The sequence below is a fragment of the Chiloscyllium plagiosum genome, chromosome 15 (genome assembly GCF_004010195.1).
Source record: "Chiloscyllium plagiosum isolate BGI_BamShark_2017 chromosome 15, ASM401019v2, whole genome shotgun sequence".
NCBI lineage: Eukaryota > Metazoa > Chordata > Chondrichthyes > Orectolobiformes > Hemiscylliidae > Chiloscyllium > Chiloscyllium plagiosum.
The window spans coordinates 38,199,315-38,222,772 of NC_057724.1; the positions used below are offsets into that span (position 1 = coordinate 38,199,315).

General features: G+C 40.1%; 1 protein-coding gene across 1 annotated transcript in view; it reads left to right on the forward strand.

Moving 5' to 3' along the window:
• The window catches only part of frmpd3 (FERM and PDZ domain containing 3), a 532,412-nt gene that overhangs the window by 126,992 nt on the left and 381,962 nt on the right, over positions 1-23,458 (forward strand). Inside the window, exons 2-3 of the mRNA XM_043705300.1 lie at positions 14,281-14,323; positions 22,849-22,916. The gene's annotated coding sequence lies outside the window, so the exon portion shown is untranslated. The remainder of the gene's footprint in view (positions 1-14,280; positions 14,324-22,848; positions 22,917-23,458) is intronic.

Genomic DNA, 23,458 nt, shown 5'->3' on the forward strand with positions numbered 1-23,458 from the left:
AGCAATACCTTCTTAATAAACAGGATGCGATCCACCGGTGTACGACCCTCTACCTTCTTCACAGTCACCCGGACTGTGTTTCGAACTCCCTGCCCAGGGTTGCGGACAGCTGATGAGGTCATAGCTCTGAGATTGGCTGGTCCTCCTTATATATCGTGGTATCTCCCCTGCCACCAAGTTGCATGTACTTTAAGAGTTAAAAATCACACAACACCAGGTTATAGTCCAACAGGTTTAATTGGAAGCACACTAGCGTTCGGAGCAACGCTCCTTCATCAGATGGTTGTGGAGGGCTCATCCTAACACGTGTGCTTCCAATTAAACCTGTTGGACTATAATCTGGTGTTGTGTGATTTTTAACTTTGTACACCCCAGTCCAACACCGGCATCTCCAAATCAGTACTTTAAGAGGTCAGTGGAAAACAATACAAAGCTAATATGCTAATCTTAGTCTATTACCAGCCATTCACAGTCCTGCAGCTGGGCAGCTCAACAGTCACAAGGGAGTGAGATTGACAGCCATGTAGCAATCTGGAGAGAGGGATGTTGTGCAGTTTGGTAAGAGTTTGAAACTACCATATGGATACGCCTATCCTCTTTGTTGTAGGGATTATTCCTTGTTGTTTCTGTATCTTTTTTTTGATGGTAGCTTCCTGCATTATTTTAAACACTACCAGTTTGGTTTGAGAAAACTAATGCACCCTGTGGTCAGTCATAACCTTATTTCACAAAAGGGCTTTTAAAAAAAAACTCTAGGCCATCAATTTGCATATCTATATGGGTTGAAAGGAGTACAGGTCATTCTGGTATAACATGCGTTTTGTAAATGCGAATTGGCTATAACGTGATTGACGAGTTATGAATGGTGTTTGAATATCACAAACTTTCTTCTGGATGGGTAAAGTGATTTTCTATAGCAATATTTTGTAGTGATTTCCACAGCACGATTTTAGAGTCATAGAAATATACAGCATGGAAACAGACCCTTCAGTCCAACCCGTCCATGCCGACCAGATATCCCATCCCAATCTAGTCCCACCTGCCAGCACCTGGCCCATATCCCTCCAAACCCTTCCTATTCTTATACCCATCCAAATGTCTCTTAAATGTTGCAATTGTACCACTCTCCACCACTTCCTCTGGCAGCTCATTCCATACACGTACCACCCTCTGCATGAAAAAGTTACCCCTTAAGTCCCTTTTATATCTTGCCCCCTCACCCTAAACCTATGCCCTTTAGTTCTGGACTCCCCAGTAGCAAAGGAACATAACTGCTGTGTTATAGCAGAACAAAATGTACACAAATGAAGCAAACAATTAGTAAGGCAAATGGTATTTTGACTATCATTGTAAGGAAGTTTGAGCACAGTAGTAATGATTTCTTGCTTCAGTACGGTTATATTGTGTAAAGATTTAGTCCCCTTATAAAAGAAAGGACATACTTGCCATGGAGAGTGTGTAATGGAGGTTCTCAAGATTAATCCCTTGGATGGCAGGATTGTTTTATGAAGTGACTGGACAGTATTCCCTAATATTTCAAGGAATCAGAGGGGATCCCATGAAATGTTACAAAATTCTCTAGGACATGATAGAGTGATATTAAGAAAGTAGGCTGGTGAGTCTAAAACAAGGGGAAATAATCTCAAGATAAAACAAAGATGAGAATGAATCCCTTCACTTAGAAAATAGTAAATCTATTGAATTTTCCATAGCAGAGGGTTGTGGATGCTCAATCATTGAGCAGGTTTAAGACAGAAATCAGCAGATGTCTGTAGACTGATACAATCAAGAGATACGGCAATAGTGCAGTAAACCAATATTGATGTAAATGATCAGCCATGATTTAATTGAAAGCTGGAGCAGCTTGAAGGGCTGAATAGCTTTCTTCTATTTCTATGTTACTGTTACTTCATTTTACTTTGCTCCACATAACGTCATTTAATTCTAACATAAAATATCTTTTCAGTTTAATATCATTGTGAATGTTGCTCACCAATGCACTTCAGAGTCATCTGACATTGGGATCCTATCGGACCATAATGGGACAATTCAGAAAAGTTTGACTAAGTGTTAGTTTTGCAAGGAAATAGGCCTCGTCTCTCCTAACCTTCCCCAGGCCTCGCCTCTCAGTGTTTCCTCTGCCAACTGACAATTTGCATACCTATACAAGTTAAAAGTAGTGTGCATATGAAGCAAACAATTAGGAAGGCAAATGGTATTTTGGCTGTCATCACAAGGAGATTTGAGCATAGCAGTAACAATTTCTTGCTTCAGATGTACTGTAGTATTGTGTAAAGGTTTAGTCTCCTTATTTAAAAAAGTATATACAGGTGGTCCTTCTATAACGCAACAGGTCCATTCCTGTTTAACCTCATGCTATAGAATATCGTGCTTTGGAAAACCTCTATAGAAAGTCATGCTGTGAAAGGTTGCTAATATAAAATAATGAAGCCCGTTCAGTAGAAAGTTTGTACTATCCAAGCAAGTCCACAATTCATCAGTCACAGTACGGCCAATTCGCGAGATGAAATGTGTGTTATACAAGAGCGACTTGTACTTTTCTTTAGTGAGATGCATCTCTTGATCCTTTAAAAGAGTCATTGCTTTGTTACTAAAGTTATTGCTAGTAAAGATTTAATTTTTTAATTGCACTGACAGCAACAGTATCCTTTAGTTTTCTTGCTATCAATCTTCTCTTCACCTATCCCGAGGGTATTGACACTTGCTGGAAAAGGATACATGGTCTTTAGACGTCTCTCAAATGATCATTTTTAATGTGTGCTGTCAGCAACTGCTTTATCATATGAGGCATCACCGCCAAGCTTGATACTGTTCTCGCCATTCATTCACACTTGAGTAATTTCCAACAGGAGCCTCTGGCTAACAATCAGAAGTGAAACCTTGGTCTATTTTCTCCCATCTCATCCAGAGGCTCTTGGTTCAATGATATCCTCAGATGAGATTCACTAACAGTGCAGACTGATCATAAATTTTGAGACATTTTTTTAATCTAAATCGATCAGCTATTCCAGACTAGCTAATGTATTTTCCAATTTACCCAGAGGGAGAAGAATAGGTAAAGTAAACAGTAATCCTTGAACATAAACATATTGGTGTTGAACCTCTATTTTGAAGTGTACAAGATGTGTCAGATCAGTATGTTTTATTTGCTAATTCTAGTGTCATTCTAGGCATTAATAATGGAACTAAGGGTACACAGTCTTAGTGATGAAATTATTGTAATTTGATTTTTACTTTTTTCACTTACTTTGTAAAATTCAATATAATGTAGATTAAGAGCTTGTTTGATTAAATAGTAATACATACAAGTGGTGATGAAGTGGTCAATGATCAGAGTGGTGAGCTACCAGAAATTTGTATTAATTTTGAGCATAATCAGTAACTGAGAAAATAACCTGCCTGGGAGAGATACTACATGAATATCTTGTCAGTTTTTACTGTGAAGAAAGAAATGGAGGCTAGAGAAGTCAGGGAAATAAATATTGATATTTTAAAAACAGTTCCCATTACAGAAGAGGAAGTGCTGGAGGTCTTAGAAAATAATGAGGGTGGGTAGATCTCTGGGACCTGATCAAGTGAATCCCAGGACATTGTGGGAAGTTAGAGAAGAAATTGTGGCGTCCCCAGGAGGAATATTTGTATCATCTATAATCTTGGGTGAGGTGCCGGAGGAGAGCAGTAGTTAACGTTGTGTCTTTATTGAAGAAAGACAACCTGGGAGCTATAGATTTCGGAACAAGATATTGATTAATGGGTGAATTATTGGAAGTGATTCTGAAAGATAGTATTTACATGCATTTGAAGAGGCAAGGGCTGATTAGAGACAGTCAACATGACTTTGTGTGAGGGAAGTTGTTTCTCTCAAAACTTGATTGAGTTTTTTTCGAGGAAGTAACTAAAACAAAATTGATGACGACAGAGGTTGTTGTTTATATGGACCTTGCTAAAATCCTTGACAAGGTTCTGCATGGTAGACTAACTAGTAAAATTAGATCATATGGGATTCAGAGAGAACTTACCAATTGGATACAAAATTGGGTTGCTGATAGAAAACAGAGGGTGGTGGTGTTTTGTTTTGACTGGAGGCCTGTGACCAGCAGTGTTCCATAGGGATCAGTATTGGGTCCATGTTTATTTGTCAATCGTACAAACAATTTTGTTGAGAATATAGGAGGCATAGTTAGTCCATTTGTGGATGACACTAAAATCAATTGTATAGTGGACAGTGAAGAATGTTCTCTAAGATTACGAAGAGATCTTAATCAATTGTGTCAATGGGCTGAGGAGTGGCCAATGGAGTTTAATTTGGACAGATGTGAGGTATTGCGTTTCAGTAAAACAAACAAGAGGTAGGACTTATACAATTAATGGTAGGGGCCTGGGTAGTGTTGTAAAACAGACAGACTAACAGAGTCAGATAGATAATTCTTTGAAATTTGCATCACAGGTAGACAGGCTGGTTTGGAGGGCATTTAACATGCTTGCCTTCATTGCTCAGACCTTTTGAGTATTGGAATTGGGACTTTGTGTTGAGGTTGTACAGGACATTGGTGAGGCCTCTTCTGGAGTACTGTGTGCAGTTCTGGTTGCCTGCTATAGCAAGGCTATTATTAAATTGGGGAGGGTTCAGAAAAGATTTACCAGGATGTTGCCAGAATTGAGGGTTTGATTTTAAAAATAGACTGGGACCTTTTTTCACTGGAGCATGGGAGGTTGAGGGGTGACCTTAAATGGGTTTATAAAATCAGGAGTGGCATATATAAGGTGAACAGCAAAGGTCTTTTCCCTAGTGTGGGGGAATTCAAAACTGGAGAGACAAAGTTTTAAAAAGGACATGAGGGGCAATTTTTCCACAAAGTTTGGTTTGTGTTTGGAGTGAACTGCCAAAGGAAATGGTGGATGCAGGTACAGATACAACATTTAAAAGATATTTGGATAAGTACATGATTAGAAAAAGTTTGAAGAGATATGAGCCAAATGCAGGCAATTGAGACCAGTTTAGTTTGGGAACATGGTCAGTGAGGACTAGAGAAGGGTCTGTTTCCATATCAGATTATAAAACCTTCTCAAAGAGTGAATGGCTGCTTTGAAAGGCTGTTAATTTCTTTGACCATGGGGGCTGTTTGTGCTTTCAGATGATACATTGTATTGAATAGGAAGAAACGATATTCATTTCAGCTGCAATATGCAAGTGATGAAGGAATATATTTGGCACAATTTACATCCTTGTTCAGTGTGTGTACAACAAGGAAACATTTTAAATTCTCCTGGTTTATCTATAATGAATTTTCTGTCAAGCTTAATGATAGAATTGGGAATCACCAATTAGTTAGAATGCATGTCATTGTTAAGTGCATTAACGAATACAAGACCAATGTAAGATATTCAGAGATAAACTGACAAATAAGTAAATAAAATGGTCTTTCAACCTGTGTGAGAGCATAAAAATAAACTTACTTTTAGAATGCATGATTTTACTTTTATTCACTGATTTCTGTTGAATCAATATTTATAGAATCTAACTATTCTGAGAGTAAATGGATTCAAAGTGCAAGGCCTTCATCTATTGTACTTCCCCAGCACATTGTACATACTGCTGCTCTGTCAATAAGAGATATCCATTCTTGGAAATGGTCTTAGCAAGTGAAATACAGGTACTTGAAAGACCTATATTTATGTCCCTCTTATCATATCTCTCAGATGCACATCATATTCAGTAAAAGGCATTCAAAGATGACGATAAATGAGTGGATTGGATCAAAAATAGATATTCAGGAATCAGAAAAATTGCTTTAGAGAGAGAGAAATATATCTGTGTAAATAAATTCAAACTGAAGACCTAACATCTATGTCCTAGCAACAATTAAATGAAATGGCTCTGGGTGGGTTACTCTTCAGAGGGTCGGTGTGGGTTTGTTGGACTAAATGGCCTGTTACCACACTGTAGGGATCTAATCTAATCTAAAGGAGAAATTGAAAGTAAAGACTAAAAAGTGAGAAGAAAATTAAAATGGTTGAATAATATTATGATGTGGATTGAGTGAGGCCTGGAAAAAGCCAGAAGCCAAACTAATGTATTAAAGCTCAGGTGAAAATGAATGAGCAAATACAATGTCTTATCGTGTAAGCAAATGTAACATCAATTTTCTGCAGTGAAAGATCATGCAAATATGATAAGCTGAACTAGCAGTTAATTTGTTTTGATGGTGCTGATTGATAGAGTTAATTTGACCAGCTGACCGTTACAGGACATTTCTGATTTCTTTTTCAATGCCATTTCATTTGGAGAAGTGAACATTGTTTATGCCCAGACCTCCTGGTCTCCAAATTATCAGAGGCCAATGTACTCTGATGGATGCAGTGTGGGATGATGGAAAGATGTAGGAGCAACAGGTTGGTGGTGGTGGTAAGTTTTAATTTTCCCAACATTGACGAGGATTCATTTAGTGTTAGAGGTTATGATGGAGCAGAATTTCTCAGGAGCATCCAGGAGGGTTTTCTAGAGCAGTATATAAATAGTCAAAGTCGGGAAGGCCATACTGGGGCTATTCTGTTGTTGGGGAATGAACCCAGCCAGGTGGTTGAAGTTTCAGTAGGGGATTACTTTGCGAATAGTGATCACAATTCCATAAGTTTTAGAATACTCATGGACAAAGATGACAGTGGTCCTAAAGGAAGAGTGCTAAACTGGGGGAAGGCCAACTATAGCAAATTTCGGCAGGAGCTGGGGAATGTGGACTGGGAGCAGCTGTTTGAGAGTAAATCATCATTTGATATCTGGGAGGCTTTTAAAGAGAGGTTGATTAGAGTGCAGGACAGACACGTCCCTGTCAAAATGAGGGATAGTAATGGTAAGATGAGGGAACCATGGATGACAGGTGAAATTGTGAGACTTAGCTAAGCAGATAAAGGAAGCAATACAAAAGGTCTGGGTGACTGAAAACAGACAAAGCTTTCAAAGAATACCAGGAAAGTAGGTAAGCTTAAACAAGGAATTAAGAGAGCTAAAAAGAGTTATGAAATATCTTTAGCAGAGTTTAAGGAAAATTCAAAAGCCTTTTATTTGTATATAAGGAGCAAGATGGTAACTCGAAAAAGGGTTGGCCCACTAAGGGACAAAGGAGGAAAGTTATGCATGGAGTTAGAGAAAATGGGTGAGATTCTTAATGAGTACTTTGCGTCGGTATTCATTGAGGAAAGGGTCATGATGGATGTTGAGGTTAGGGAGAGATGTTTGATTACTCTTGGTCAAGTCGGCATAAGGATGAAGGAAGCATTGGGTATTCTGAAAGGCATTGAGGTGGATAAAGCCCCAGGTCCAGATAAGATCTATCCCAGGTTACTGAGGGAAGCGAGAGAGGAAATAGCTGGGGCCTTAACAGATATCTTCGCAGCAAGCTTGAACATAGTGAGGTCCCGGAGGAATGGAGAATTGCTAATGTCCCGTTGTTTAAGAAGGGTAGCAAGAATAATCCAGGTAATTATAGACCAGTGAGCCTGACGTCAGTGGTAGGGGAGCTGCGGGAGAAGATACTGAGGGATAAGATCTATTTACATTTGAAAGAAAATGGGCTTATCAGTCATAGAAAGCAAAATTTTGCGCTGGGAAGGTCATTTCTTACCAACTTAATAGAATTCTTTGAGGAAGTGACAAAGTTGATTGATGAGGGAAAGGCTGTAGACATCATATACATGGACTTCAGTAAGGCATTTGATAAGGTTCCCCATGGTAGGCTGATGGAGAAAGTGAAGTCGCATGGGGTCTAGGGTGTACTAGCTAGGTGGTTACAGAACTGGGCAACAGGGATCAGACTAGTAGTGAAAGAGACCAGTGGTGTTCCACAGGGATCTGTGCTGGGACCATTGTTGTTTGTGATATACTTAAATGATCTGGAGGAAGTTATAGGTGGCCTGATTAGCAAGTTTGCAGATGACACTAAGATTGGAGTAGCAGATAGTGAAGGAGGCTGTCAGAGATTGGAGCACAATATAGATAGATTGGTAAGTCGGGCAGAAAAATGGCAGATGGAGTTCAATCAAGGCAAATGCGAGGTGATGTGTTTTGGAAGATCCAATTCTAGAGTGTAAATGGAAAATCGATATATAGAGAGACCTAGATGTTTAGGTCCATTGTTCCCTGAAGGTGGCAATGCTGCTCAGTAAAGTGGTCAAGAAAGCATTCGGCATGCTTTCCTTCATCGGATGAGGTGTTGAGTACAAGAGTTGGCAGATCATGTTACAGTTGTATAGGACTTTGGTTTGGCCACATTTTGAATTCTGCATTTACCTGGTCGCCACATTACCAAAAGAATGTGGATGCTTTGGAGATGGTGCAGAGGAGGGTCACCAGGATGTTACCTGGTATGGAGGGTACTAGCTATGTGGAGAGGTTGTGTAGAGTAGGAGTAGAAAGATAGAAGTTGAGAGGAGACCTGATTTGAGGTCTGCAAAATCATGAGGTATAGACGGTGGATAGCAAGAAGCTTTTTCTGCACACTGGGGGATTCAGTCACTAGGGATCATGAGTTCAATGTGAGAAGTTTAAGGGAAATATGCATGGAAAGTTCTTTATGCAGAGGGGGGTAGGTATCTGGAAAGCGTTGCCAGCAGAGCTGGGAGAGGATGGTACGATAGCGTTACTTAAGATTTATCTAGACAGATACATGAACAGGCAGGGAGCAAAGGGATACAGATCCTTGGAAAATAGGTAGCAGGTTTAGATCAAGGATGGAGACTCATGGAAATTTCTCCATTCAATCATGGCTGATACGTTTCTCAACCCCAAGAGTTACCCAGGCATTCTACTAGATTTTTAATTGTCTAATCTTCCCAGGTAATCACCAATGGAAGCAGACTTCTCTGAAATCCCTGCTTTTAATGGTTTCTTTTGAAGGATTATAGCCACAGAGGATTGTCAATTGGAGTCTTCAATTTCCCAGGCAATTCCCACAGAATTGTCTGCTTCTGGGATTCTGCAGGCCCCCCACTCACAACTGTAGTTTGTCCTGCCCCAGCAACTATCGGGCATTCAGAATGTCCAGACCTGATCCTGCAGGCTGAGGGATCTCTCCTACTCCTGTGGCTTGCTAATGGGATTCTCTTGCAGCCTTTGGTACAAATCAACAATCTTTGTGCCTGGGATATTAACCTATTCCACTTTGCTGTCATAGATTTTTTTTTCTCTCTCAGGTTGATTGTTACCTATATGCATATGTTCTATTACCTCTTGTGGATATTTACTGAGGATTGAATTTTTTTCTCTAAGCACAACATGTTCACATTGATGTACTGTACGTGATTGCAAATATTTTTTTCATTCAATTCATCTGCCTGGTCAGCTGAGACCCCATCCACCTTGATTGAAGCTTCACTGCTCTTGAATTTGTTTTGAATATCTGACATCTCTTCCTTGAAAGACTAAAGATATGTTTCTAACTCTTTAATTCTTTCTATTTCCAATTCTATGGTCATTTTATTGACTACAGAAATTTCTGAATTTGCACTTGCTTTCATTATTGACTGAATAGCACAAGATTGCAGTCGTGCTTCCCAACAATAATCTGGCTATCTACCCCGGAAGGAATTTCTTTACCTAATTTTTTCCAAAATAGATGTTTTGTTACATCTCTTGGGCATGCTCTATACAATAACTAGCCTACTTTGCTTCTTTATCTTCCAAAATCATAGAATTTACATGACAGAAGGAGGCCATTTGACCCATTGTGCCTGTGCCAGCTCCCAAAAGAACTACCCAGCTAGTCCCATTCTCCAGCCCTATCTCCATAATCCTCTAAATGCATCACTTTCAAGCATATATCCAGCTCTCTCTTCCAAGCTTCCACTGGAATCTGTGAGCCACCACTCCCAGGTGTGCATTCCAAATCCTAAAAGCTCTTGAAGTGAAGAGGTTTCTTCTCCACTTACTGCTGGTTCTTTTGCTTCCAATCTTGAAATTGTGATTCTTGTTACTAACATACCAACTAGTGGAAACAGAGTATTCTTCTTTATCCTGTCAAAATTGTTCATAATTTTGAACACCTCGATAAGCAGCAATCTTCTCTGCTCCAAAGACAATACGCCTAATTTCTTCAATCTTTCCTTGTATCTAAGATCTCTGATTCCTGGCATCATTCAAGTAAATCTCCTTTGCATTCTCTCCAGGGCTTTAACATCCTTCCTTAAAAAAATACCCAGAACTGAAGACAATATTCCAAATTTGGTCTGACCAATGATACATAAAGGTATAACATCACTTCCTTGGTTTATACTCTCTGCCTCTATTTATAAACCCAAGGATCCTATTAGCCTTCTTAACAACTGTTTTGACTTGTCTGGCCATCTTCTTCAATGAATTATGCATGTGAGCCCTGAGGTCCCTCTGCTCCTGTACTCCACTCAAAGATGTACCATTGAGCCTGTATTGTTCCTGCATTTCTTCTATCAATATTTCTCTGCATTGAAATTCACCTTCCAAGTGGCTGCCTATTTGGCCAACAGATCAGTCTCCCTCTTAAGTCACTCGGCATCATTCTGACAATTTACTTCTTCAAGACAAGATTGATTCTTATTGGAAGAGGTAACTTAGTATTGAATGCAAAATTGTTGAAATTTCAGATTTCAATGAATGAACAGTCATGTGCCAGCTTCCTTCTTGGTAACCCTATTTTGAAAAAGCAACTCACTGTGGAATTTCCTCTAATAGCTGGCCACCAGCTTCTTTGGCACTTTCTTTTCCTGCAGATTCCAACTTCTGTTTTGAGAGAATTGAAATATCTTCAGTCTGCTAATTAAAAGATTTCCAAAGCTATACAAGCAACTGTATTTGAAAAGGAATTGTGGTGATTTGGAGTCATGCATAGGGTCTCCGCATGTTCTTCATTGTAGTGGAGTATAGCATGCATCTGGCTTCTTACTCTAATACTGTGTTTGCCAAGTTGCAACATTTAATGGCAGATGGAAAGTATCTGAAAAGATTGATATATCTGAAATAGTATCTTGTTTAAAACAAGTCTCTCCACCATTTACTTTATTCCTTTCAGATCAAAATTTATACTGCAAGTCTGTACCATTTAAGAAAGTTAATTTCTTTTTGCTTTGGCTTGTCACATTCCAGCAGAAGAGTTGATCCTGCTTCTCTGCATCTCCTTCTGCTGGCACTTCTGCAGACTGCTGTGGTCTTTGTTTCATTTTGTGTGCTGCCATAGCAACCTTATCCAGGTCTGTCTTGTTGTTCCTATGACTCTGTATAAGCTGGTCAGGCTGGGTTCTTGCCAATGGAGGGGTTTCCTGGCTTGGGCCATGTTCTGTTCTTCACAAACTTGCTGTCAATGTATTTTCTGAGCACTCATTTCTTTTGCTTCTCTCCTGCTTACTGTTGCCAGATGATTTTAATCCCAGGGAATAATGTTACAATCTACCATGAGCTTTTTCTATTCGTTCTTCAGCTTTGACATTTTCTTTCCGGGTTCTGTTGTTCAGTAACTAGGTAAGCCTCAAAGTTAGTCACTGGTCAGCCCCCAGCATTGCTCAATCCTACCATCTTACTGTGGATATTTTTGATACCACTGAGTTTGGTTCACTGGGCTGGCCATATGGTTATTCGTCATTGTTTACAGTTCAGATGTTTACCACCCACCTTTTGTTCAATGCATCTGGTCACCACTGATGCCATGTGGTAATCTACACTATTGTCAGTGAACAATTATAATCTTTAGTGAGCATACCGTTATACCTGGGCTATATTTCCTTTGATTTGAAGTCGTTTTAGAGCAGCACCGTGGCCAGGGACCTGGGTTCAATTCCAGCCTCGGGCGACTGTCTGTCTGTGTGGAGTTTGCACGTTCTCCTCATGTCTGTGTGGGTTTCCTCTGGGTGCTCCAGTTTCCTCCCACAATCCAAAGATGTGCAGTTTAGGTGAATTGGCTATTTTAAATTGCCCATACTGTTCAGAGATGTGTAGGTTAGGTGCGTTAGGGGAAATGTAGGTTAATAGGGTAGGGGAATGGGTCTTGGTGGGTTACCCTTCAGAGACCGTGTAGACTTGTTTGGCCAATATGATGATTGGTCATTAACCCTTGCAGATAAAGTTACAATTCCCTTCAGTCTTCCTTGTGACTACTTCATAAAACTATTGATCTGTCCTGAGGATGTTTTCTACAATTGGATTCAATAAGATGAATAGAAACAAAAGCAGCTACCATTGAAACTCGCTAGTATGCTACTGCAGACAGACAATAAAAAGACTTGGTGAACTTTGCTTCAGACACTGCAGAGGCTGTGCTGTCTCTTTCTTGTATTTGTATTGATTTCACTTAAATAGTTCAGAGAATTGGAACATTTGAATGATTTGGTGTGGGCATGATACAAAGTTTGATTTTTTTTTCCAACTACTGTGCTTGCCACCTTAAGTTGTGTCAAACTGGAAATTGTGGAGAAGGGCCTGCCACAACTCAGGATAGATTTGGCAGCATGAAGGAATGCATGTTGTGGGCGCCAGGAAAATGCCATGTTGTCATTGCCAAGATTGCCCTTGGGGATATTCCTGAAGAAGGGCTTATGCCCGAAACGTCGATTCTCCTGTTCCTTGGATGCTGCCTGACCTGCTGTGCTTTTCCAGCAACACATTTTCAGCTCTGATCTCCAGCATCTGCAGCCCTCACTTTCTCTCTTGGGGATATTCCTACAGGTGGTATACCAGACCTTTCAAAATGGTCTAGGAAATGATAGTATGTGTATAAAAACTGATATTGAATACAATGTGGGACACAACAAATTCAGAGTGAATACAATTTACTTTATACTATCCTTCAAGCACTCATTGATCAGATGAAGTACACATTGGATTCAAAATAAATATTCTGAACATCAAACAAAATTTTGCCAGAGTCATTTTTCCATCCTATCCAACATCCGTGTTGTAACAATATAGTTGGATTTTTTGAGCATTTCTTTAAAGGTATTTAGAAGTAGTCATTCAAATATTTATTTTACATCTTGGTGATTCAACTCAAACTTGATGAGACTTTGCGTTAGATGTTCCCAGGTGGCATGTTTATTTGGTTATTAAAATTACTTTACTCCATTTGAATAATTCTGTTCGTGCAGTCATTTTTAGTAAACTCTTCAAGGGAATGTGAATTATGATACAAATATACATAGTAGCTGCATACATATTTTATAAATATTAGTTATATAAGGTTTGGATGTCCACCATTTTGTGAGAATCATCCATGAAGACATACTTTACAATCTCCAGATCTATGCAGAAACATCCTAAATCTTCTCCTGACTGTACCATCTCCCAATGTTTCAGAAAAAAATCCACTGATTGCATCAAACCAGAGCAGTGTCATTGGGAAGGCTAGCTGCACAGGTGACCTAGATTGTATAATTTGTTGATATTTCTATTTTTAATGTTTAGAATGTAGTTGCAGATCATTAGAGTATATTTCTATGGAGGTATTGTGATATGCCAAGTTGAAGTATTTCTGATTTTCTTTATACTTGAAAGTCAATCACTTAATTACAAGCCGGACAGCAGCAAGTGGATTGGGGGGTGGCTGTGGGGTTGGAGGTAAAAATTGATATAGTTCCCGAGTTGGGAAGAGGGAAAATGTCAGCTGAGATCCTCGTCCTTTTAATGAACTGCTGTTTTGCACACCAGCCCTCCTCGCCCTTCAACCACAGTACAATGCGTGGTATTTGGACATCTGATTAAAAATAGGTTCAATTGTTTGGCCCCATAAAGCTAAATTGACAATCAAAATTCAATCTAAATCTAAAGAATAGTCAATCCGGTGAAATAAAAGAGAGTTGCCAGCAGCATTCATCTTGTGACGGAAGACAGAGCAGTAAAAATTATTAACAGCAGTTAATACAGATGAACAGCAGTTAGTTTGATATGCCCAAAAATGGTTGTAGATTTCATTTTCCTACCAAAAATGTTCATTTTAAAATTACAGCACTTTTAAGTTTTGTCTTACATTTTCAGCATTCATTATTTATTCTTAAATTAGTTATGATTTGTTTGACGGCAGGTATAAATATCTTGATGTTGTAATTCTTTTTCTCTGAATTAATTGAATAAAACTGGGATATATCAATCCTTCCAAGCCAGTGCGTTTACTTCCCACTGGAAATTTCAGTTGCTGCCTCAGCAATTGGATCTATTTTATCAATGTATTTACAGAGCTCTTAATTGCTCTTTAATTGCACCAATGTAAAATACAAAATGTTCTCTCTCCCTTTCTTGTATTACAGAAGGTACTGCTACAGAGAGCTTTCCAAGCATCATCATCACAAAGTGAGTACATGCCTTTGGCAAAGAGATGAAATACAGTAATGAATGAAACCTAAAGACACGCGGGATAAGTTTCCTTTTGTTAATATTGTAAATTTTGCCACATTGAATCAGCTGCTTGATATATAACCTTCCCAGCTTTTGTTTAATTGTCTTCAACAAAAAAGTAGATCAAGGGAACTACACAACATTCTGGTCAATTTCATTAGAAATTCGTTTACCATCCCCTCAAATTTAGTTATTCCCAGTATTTTGGTGGCTTTCAACATGTAGAATTTATAAAATTTCTTTTTAACTGTCTATCGTGATGAGTTATAATGAAGAACTGAAGCAAATAAAGGATGTAAAAGTACAATCATAAATTCGGTCACAATGTTTTCTCTTGTTTAAAAGTTTACTTTTGTTAAATGAAAATAACATCAAAACGATCTCAAAATAATCAGACTTAAATATTATGGTAATGTATCTGTCTGCCTTTGAAAGGAGTTCCCAGCATCAAGTGATTGGCCTCAATGTTCTTTCTCAACCAAAGAGATCACACTCCACCACTGTAATAGTCATACTGTGAGGCCAATTCGAACTGGTTTCAGGTGCTCATGAGTCTGCACACTGACAACAGATCCAAGCAAAAAGTAGCCATGTCACCCATGTACAGGGAGGCTTTGAGCTATGCGTCTCCACTGCCTGGAATAGTCACCCCTCTCAGGCTTGCATCCTTCCTGATGGACTCAGCAAATGGCTCTATACAACATGCAAACAAGGCAGGAGAAAGGGAGCAGCCCTGCCTAACTCCAGATCTGATTGGAAAGCTTTCTGATTCCCAACCATTGATTGAGACTGGTCTAATGTCGTTGGTGTAGAGCAGTCAGATCCAATTGCAAATTCCCTGTCCAAAGTCCATTTTGGAGAGCACGTCCCACACGTATGTATGCGATATTCTGTCAAAGCCTTCTTCTGATCCAGGCTAGTGAGGCAGGCATCCAATCCGCACATCGGTGATCATATCCCTGAGGAGCACGAGGCTCTCCAAGATCGTCCTGTTTGGTTTGGTCTGGGTGAACACCCAATCCCAGGGCAGACCTGAGCTGGTTGGCAATGACCTTAGACAGGATTTTGTAATCTGCATTTAGCAGTGCAATTGGTCAATTTCTAATTTCTTCCATCTTCCCCTGCTGCTGATAGATCAGGGTGATGACAGATGATAGGTCAGGCTATTTGACAGAAGCATAATGCCATACACTTCCAGCAAGTTCTGTCCAATCATGTCCCACATAGCTGAATACATCTCGACCAGTAAGCTCTCACTTCCGGGAGTTTTATTCTTAACCGAGGACTCAAGGGCCTTGGTCAGTGCATCCAGAGATAACAGCTAGTCCAGCCGCTCCCATGTGAAATTGTCTAAGACCTTCATGATAGAGGACAGGAACAACTGTCAGTGGCTTTGTGTTTTGTGATTAGATTAGATTCCCTACAGTGTGAAAACAGGCCCTTCGACCCAACCCACCGAAGAGTAACCCACCCAGACCCATTTCCATCTGACTCATGCACCTAACACTAAGGGCAATTTTTAGAATGGCCAATTCACCTGACCTGCACATCTTTGGACTGTGGGAGGAAACCGGAGCAGCCAGAGGAAACCCACATAGGCACTGGGAGAATGTGCAAACTCCACACAGTCCCGAGGCTGGAATCGAACCTGGGACCCTGGTGCTGTGAGGCAGCAGTGCTAACCACTGAGCCACCGTGCCGCCCCGACTGACATAAGAAGTGTTGCTGATCTTCAGGATGTCAGACTGAGATGATGTTACCAAGCCATCTTCTTCCTTCAGGCTGCTGAGCATGGACCTCTCCTTGTGCAACTTCTGGAAGAAGAAATGTGAGCATGTCTCATCCTGCTCCACATTGCAGACCCTGAACCGGAAGATTATCTTGGAGACCTCCAAGGCAAAGAGCAAAGCTTGTTGGCTGTTCATCACCTAGAGATCCTCCATGACATCAACCGCTATCATCTGCAGCAGGAGTAGGTTCTGCATACTTTTCTGGAGGTTGAACAGTTTTCCCCATCTCTCTCTTACCTACTTCTGAACATCTTTGAGAAGAAAGAATCCCTTGATGTTACCTTGTCAAAGAACAGAGGTGAAAGTCTTGTCCATCACTAAGGAGAAAGTGCTAGGGAAGCCAAATTGTCCATAGTGTCCTGGGATGTGCAGGCAAGATGGATTACACATGGGAAATACAGGATTAAAGGATGTGGAGAGATGCGGGGGGAAGCGGAGGAGGGTGGTGGTGGTCTGGATGGGATGCTCTTCAAAATGTTGGTGTGGACTCAATGAGCTGAATGGCTTGTTTCCACACTGTAGGGATTCTATAAGTTGAAAGGTCTGAAGGTCAATACATTACCCAGACTGGATGGACAATACTCCAGGATTCTGATAGAGACAGCTGGGAAGCTTATCAAGGCATTGGTGGTGATCTTTCAGGAAGCATCAGTCAGGAAGAGTCCCAGAGAAAATGGCTGTGTGTCACCCCTGTTTAAGGACAGAGGTAGAAAACAAGAAACTATAGGCTGGTTAGTCTGGTAAAGGTTGTTGGTAAGATTTTAAAATCTATTATGTCGGATGAGATGGCGGAGTGTTTGGAAGTGCATGATAAAATAGAGCTGAGTTAACATGGCTTCATCAAGGGGAAATCATGCCTGACAAATCTGTTATAATTCTTTTGAGGATGTAATGATTACATTAGACAAAGGAGAGCCAGTGGTTATGATCTATTTGGATTTCCTGAAGGCCTTTGACAAGGTGCCACACAGGAGGCTGCAACATAAGATAAGAACCCACGATGTTAGGGACAGAGTATTGGCATGGATAGAGGATTGGCTGACTGGCAGAAGGCAGAGAATAGGGATAAAGGTTTTTTTTGTCAGTATGGTGCCAGTGACTAGCAGAATTCCATCGAGGTCAGTGTTGGGAACCATACTATTCACATTCTTTATTAACAAGCTGGACAAAGAAACTGAGATCATTGTTAAGTTTGCAGATGATGGAGGGACAGGTCATGTTAAAGAAGCAGGAAGGCTGCAGAAGGACTTGGGCAAGCTAGGAGAGTGAATAAAGAAGTGGAAGATGAAACAAAAAGTGAATAATTGTGAGATTATACATTTTGGCAGGAAGAATAGAAGTAGACTATGTTCTAAATGGGGAAAGGCTTCAGAAATCTGAAGGAACCTGGGAGTTCTTGTTCAGGATTCTCTCAAGGTTATCATGCAGATTCAGTTGGCAGTGGGAAGGCAAATGCAATTTTAGCATTCATTTCAAGAGGGATAGAAAAAAGAGCAGGGATGTGTTGCCAAGGCTGTATGAGGCTCTGGTCAGACCCATTTGGAATATTGAGTATTTTTGGGTCCTGTATCTAAGGAAGGATGTACTGGCCTTGGAAAGGGTCTAGATGAGGTTTATAAGAATGATCCTGGGAACGAAGACTGGTCATATGAGGAGTGATTGAACACTCTGGGTCTGTACTCAATGGAGTTAGAAGCATGAGGGGGCGTCTGATGGAAACTTACAGAATTTGTTCAGCTTAGGGTGGTGATTCTGTCACAGATGAGTGTGGAGGCCAAGTCTTCAAGTGTATTTAAGACAGCAATTGAAGAGTTCTTGATTAATAAGAGGAACGAAAAGAGAGAAAGCAAGAAAATGGAGTTGAGAAACATATAAATCATGATGGAATGAGGAAGCAAACACATTGGGCCAAATAGCCTAATTGTGCCCCTATATCTTATGATCTATCATGTTGTATCCTAAATATTTTACTTTGTGTTTGGTGTCACCTAAAAATCTGTTTGCAGCATGGGAAAATGGCCCAATATGAATTATATCTGTCCAAGTATCTCCAGGCCCTACTCTGAAACTGGCATCATTTTCTGAAGAAGGTAAGCTTGGGGATGAATTACATCACCCTCCCACCCCATCGCCTTATTTGAAGATAAGGTACACATACAATAAGATGGGCAGGTAGGCCAGTAGCTTTCTGTCTGCCCCTGAGCTACCTCCATATTATAGTGAATGGATAAGTCACAGCAAGTCTACTCACTCTTGTGTCAACTGAGTCCCTTAAATTGCCATTTAAAGGTCACTTCAGGATCTGTTCTATCACCATTATATTGTGGGAAGGAGGAAAAAGAAGGAAAAATAGCTGAACTTTTAAGTTCCCATCTGAAGAGAAAAGCAGGAAGGTATGAGATGCACCTCCTTTCGTGGGAGCCTTGTCTCCATAAGGTGCACCCTGCTCAAAATACAGTGTATTTTGTTTATGGCTCTTCCCCAGTCTCTCAAATCAAATGCCCCATTCTCTTCTGCTTCGAACTAGGGCCCACAATCCTTCACTGACCAACAATCTCAGAAGTATTCTGTAAGTCCAGAATCCCAAAGCTTCTTCATGGGCCTGCCTTGTCGTCCGAACAGTGGGCATTACATCGTTCAAGCACTGTTGAGGCTACTCAGCTGCTGGACAACTTGATTGACTAACAGCTCTCAAGCCAAGGCTTCCTATCCTTGAGGGACGCAAGTCCCACTTTCTGCTTGTTGAGATCACTCCAGTTTATGATCAGTGTCTGGGGCATTCAGTTTTAAATCAATAGGCTAACTTTTCCACCAGGGGCTGGAGTGACACGAAATTTACCCGTGTGTGTGAACCTCTTCTGCTTAAAAATATTTTAGCATGGAGGATGATTGAACAGAAATGAATGCATGGCTCAAAGACTTGGTGTGAGGGAAGTAGGTTTTGAGTTCTGTGGCACTAGCGCCAATATTGGGGAAAGTAAGAGCAGTACCATTGGAACAGCCCATACTTGAACCATGCTGGGGGACAAGTGTTCTGATTGTATATCTAAAGCAGCAGGGAGAAAGTGAGGTCTGTAGATGCTGGAGATCAGAGCTGAAAATGTGTTGCTGGAAAAGCGCAGCAGGTCAGGCAGCATCCAGGGAACAGGAGAATCGACGTTTCGGGCATAAGAAGGGCTTATGCCCGAAACGTCGATTCTCCTGTTCCCTGGATGCTGCCTGACCTGCTGCGCTTTTCCAGCAACACATTTTCAGCAGTATCTAAAGCAGCAGACATGGATTTAAAATAAATAGAGAAAGAAGGATCACAAGAAGGGAGATAGGGTAAAGAGAAATGACAATACAGTAAAAGAGGAAAGCCATTTGGGTAATGATTACCAGAGTGTGACAGGAAGGTACAAACATCCTGCTGAAAATATAACACCAATCTCTGTAGTACATTACTCATGACATCCTATCAGTCTGAAAAAGACTGGTTTTAGCATTACTAGAGATAAGATTTTATTTTGGTTGAAGAAGTTAATTTAATTAAATGGCAAGTTATTAAGAAAGGCTTGATAGTCTGAACTTCGTGTGAATTGTTGTTAAATATTTGAACTTAATTCAGAAACAGTAACTAGAAAAATACCTTTTTTAGTTGACAGTACATGGCCATACCACCTACTTCACAATTCAATTATATTTAATATATGGAAATTAATTTATGACAAATTTAATTTATTTAATATCATTTATAATTTTGTCCATGTTCTATATGGCAGAGAAATAACATAAACAATTTTTGGTGGTATGAATTAAATTAGAACTTGAAACGCTGTCAATGTAGTAAGCTTGAGGGCGGATAGTCAAGCTTTAGTGATGATCCACCCCTTTTCAATGCAGCTAAAATAATTAAGCAACAAAGGCAAACCAATTATTGGACAATTAGTGTCAACCATGCTAAAATCTCAGTGTTGTTCTGAACATTTGAATCTAGGAGAGGGTATTTTCCTTTTTGATTGAATATTAGGATGTGTAACACAGTTGTATGGATTGGGAGTAATGTCATTTGATGATCAATTTCAATATATTTATGGGTAAAGATATCACTAGCAGTTTCTTACTTTCCATTCAGTTGACAAGACTTAACTGAATAGTTAGAATTATCAGAGATGTATGATAAATCGGATATCTGAATGGTTTGGCTATAAAGCCATAATCCAATTGCAAAGTTGAGTATCCACATCATTACTTGGTTAATTAGAGGGACATCAGGACAAAAAGAAAATGATCCAGAGTGCTTGGAAAGTCTAATTTTGAACAGTTTGTTGTAACTGGTAATCTGTAATTGCATTAATCAGGCAGCACACAAAACACCATGAATTCTAACGGTATTGATTTAGATCCAAACTCAGGTGTTTGATTGGAGGTTGGTATTGCTGGCTGACCAGCATTAATTGCCCATCCTTGGCTGCCCCTGAAAAAAAGGTGGTGGTGAGCTGCCTTCTTGGATCACTGGAGTCTATATTCTGTAGGTAGACCCGTAATGCTTTTAGGGACAGGAATCCCAGGACTTTGGCCCAGCAACATTGAAGATACAGCAATATATTTCCAAGTCAGGATGGTGAGTTGCTTAGATGGGAACTTGTAGGTGATAGTGCTCCTATGTATCTGCTACCCTTGTCCTTCTAGATGGTTGTCATCATGGGTTTGGAAGGTGCTGGTCAAGGCTATTTGATGAGTTTCTTCCATACATCTTTTAACCATATACATTGTTGCTACTGAGCATTGGTGGTGGAGGAAGTGGATGTTTATGGATGTGATGCCAATCATTTGGATTGCTTTGTCCTGGATGGTGTCAAGCTTCTTGAGAGTGTCGGAGTTACACCAATCCAAGCAATTGAGAAGTATTTCATTGTACTCCTGATTTGTGCCTTCTAGATGGTAGACAAACTTGGGGGGGACCTAGTGGTGAGTTACTGCAGGATTCCTGGCCTCTGATCTGCTTTCTTGACAATATATTTATATAGCTGGTTTAGTTAAGTTCCTGCTCAATGGAAACTCCCAGGATGTTTGTAGTGGGGGATTCAGTAATGATAATGCCATTGAATGCCATGGAGTGACTTTTGGATTGTTTCTTATTGGAGAGATGATTATTGCCTGGGAATTTGTGTAGCACGACTGTTGCTTGCAACATTTCAGCCCGAGCTTGAATTTTTTCCACATCTTACTACACATGGACTTGGACTCCTTCAGTATTTGAAGAGTCAGGAATGGGGATGAATATCGTGCATTCATCAGCAAACATCCACACTTCTGACCTTATGAGGGAGAGAAGGTCATTGATGAAGCAACTGAAGATGATTGAGTTTATGACATTTATTCAGAGGAATTCCCAAAGGAATTCCTAGAGATGAGATAACTGTCTGTCTTCCAAGAACTACAGGCATCTTCCTCTGTACCAAATATTATTCCAATCAGTGGAGAGTTTTCCCCATGATTCCCATTGATTCCAGCTTTCCTAGGACTCCTTGATGCCACAGTCAAGTACAACCTTGATGTTAAGAGCAATCACTCTTGCCTCCCCTCTGGCGTTCAGCTCTTTTGTCCATGTTTGAACCAAGGCTATGATGATGTCAGGAGCTGAGTGGACCTAGCAGAATGCAAATTGGGCATCACTGAGCAGGTGCTGCTTGATAGCACTGTTGATGATACCTTCCAGCACTTTACTGATGACCAAGAATTGACTGACAGGAGTGTTATTTGGTCAGATTTGGATTTTCCTGCTTTTTGTGTACAGGACATACGTGGGCAATTTTCCACATTGTCAGGTAGATATCAGTTTTGTAGTTGTGCTGGAACAGCTTGGGTGCAGCATGTTCTGGTGCAAAATCTTCAGGATTGTTGCCAGAATGTTGTCAGGGTCCATAGCTTTTTGCAGTGTCCAATGCCTCCAACCATTTCTTGATATCATGTGGAGTGAATCGACTGGTTGAAGACTATCAATGATGTTGGGAACCTCTGGAGGAGTCCACGATGAATCGTCAGCAATTCTTGTTGAAGATTTTTGTAAATGTTAAAGCCTTATCATTTACACTTATATGCTGGGATTTTCCATCATTGATAATGGGGATATTTATGGAGCCTTGTCCTTCAATGAGACTTTTAATTGTCCACCATCATTCACAACTAGACGTAGAACTTCGGTCTGATGCATTGGTAGTGGGAATGCTTAGCTCTGTTTAACACTTGCTGCTTTCCTTGCCCAAATTTAAATCAAACCTTTGTATATGTGTTCCAAAGATGAGTCATTGGACTTGAAATGTTAACCCTGCTTATCTCTCTACAAATGCTGCCATAATTGTTGAGTTTCTCCAGCACTGTTTGTATTCCTAAATACGCATACTGTATTTTGGAAAGTAGATCTGGAATAAATTTACCAGTATTTTGTTTTCAAAAGTAAATCAGCTGATAAATTGATAACTGACAATTAAACTGCATCCGTTCAGAACAGTTTTATCCCTCTTGATGCAATGACTGGATCCCCTTAGCCCGTGGGTTAAATGACTTAAATGAATTTCCGAATCTACTTCTTGGAAATTTGTCTTGTGCACTTGCAGAAATCAAGATAAACCAAGCTGAGTCATTCCCAATTCAGTTGAAAAAATATTTGGTTCAGTCCTATTGTACAAGTCTTTTCATTGTCTTCAGGTTCAACAGTCAGGAATCCAACGAACAAGTTCAGTTTCTAATTTTGACTGAGGAAATGCAGGAAGCAGGTTTGTATGTTTTCATTCAAAGTAGTCATATTACTTGTTAGAAGCCAACAAGGTAACATGAGATTAGCAAGAGTGTGTGCAAGACAAAAAAGGATCTGTCACGTTTATGGTTGAATGCCAAAGCAGGATAACCTTAGGCTAATGCATGTGAAATCCAGCTAGAATATAGGTGTGCATGTGTCTGTGTCCGAAAGAGAGAGTTTGATGACCATGGTTCCCTCAGAAAGTTGTAAGGAAAGTGTGTAAAATTGCATACATTTATTTTAATCTTAATTACTTTTTCTCTGTTTTGATCTGTTTTGAACTATTGTTCCATTATGGTGGACATTGAGGTTTCTGTCATAAGAACTTAACATAAGAACCTAAGAAATAGGAACAAGAGTAGGTTATGTGGCCCTTTGAGCCCACTCCACCATTCAATAAGATCATGGCTGATCTCTTTGTGGCCTCAGCTCCACCTACCCTCCCTCTCACCATAACCTTAATTCCTTCATTGTTCAAACAATTGTCTGAGGAAGCCTCAACCACTTCACTAGGTATGG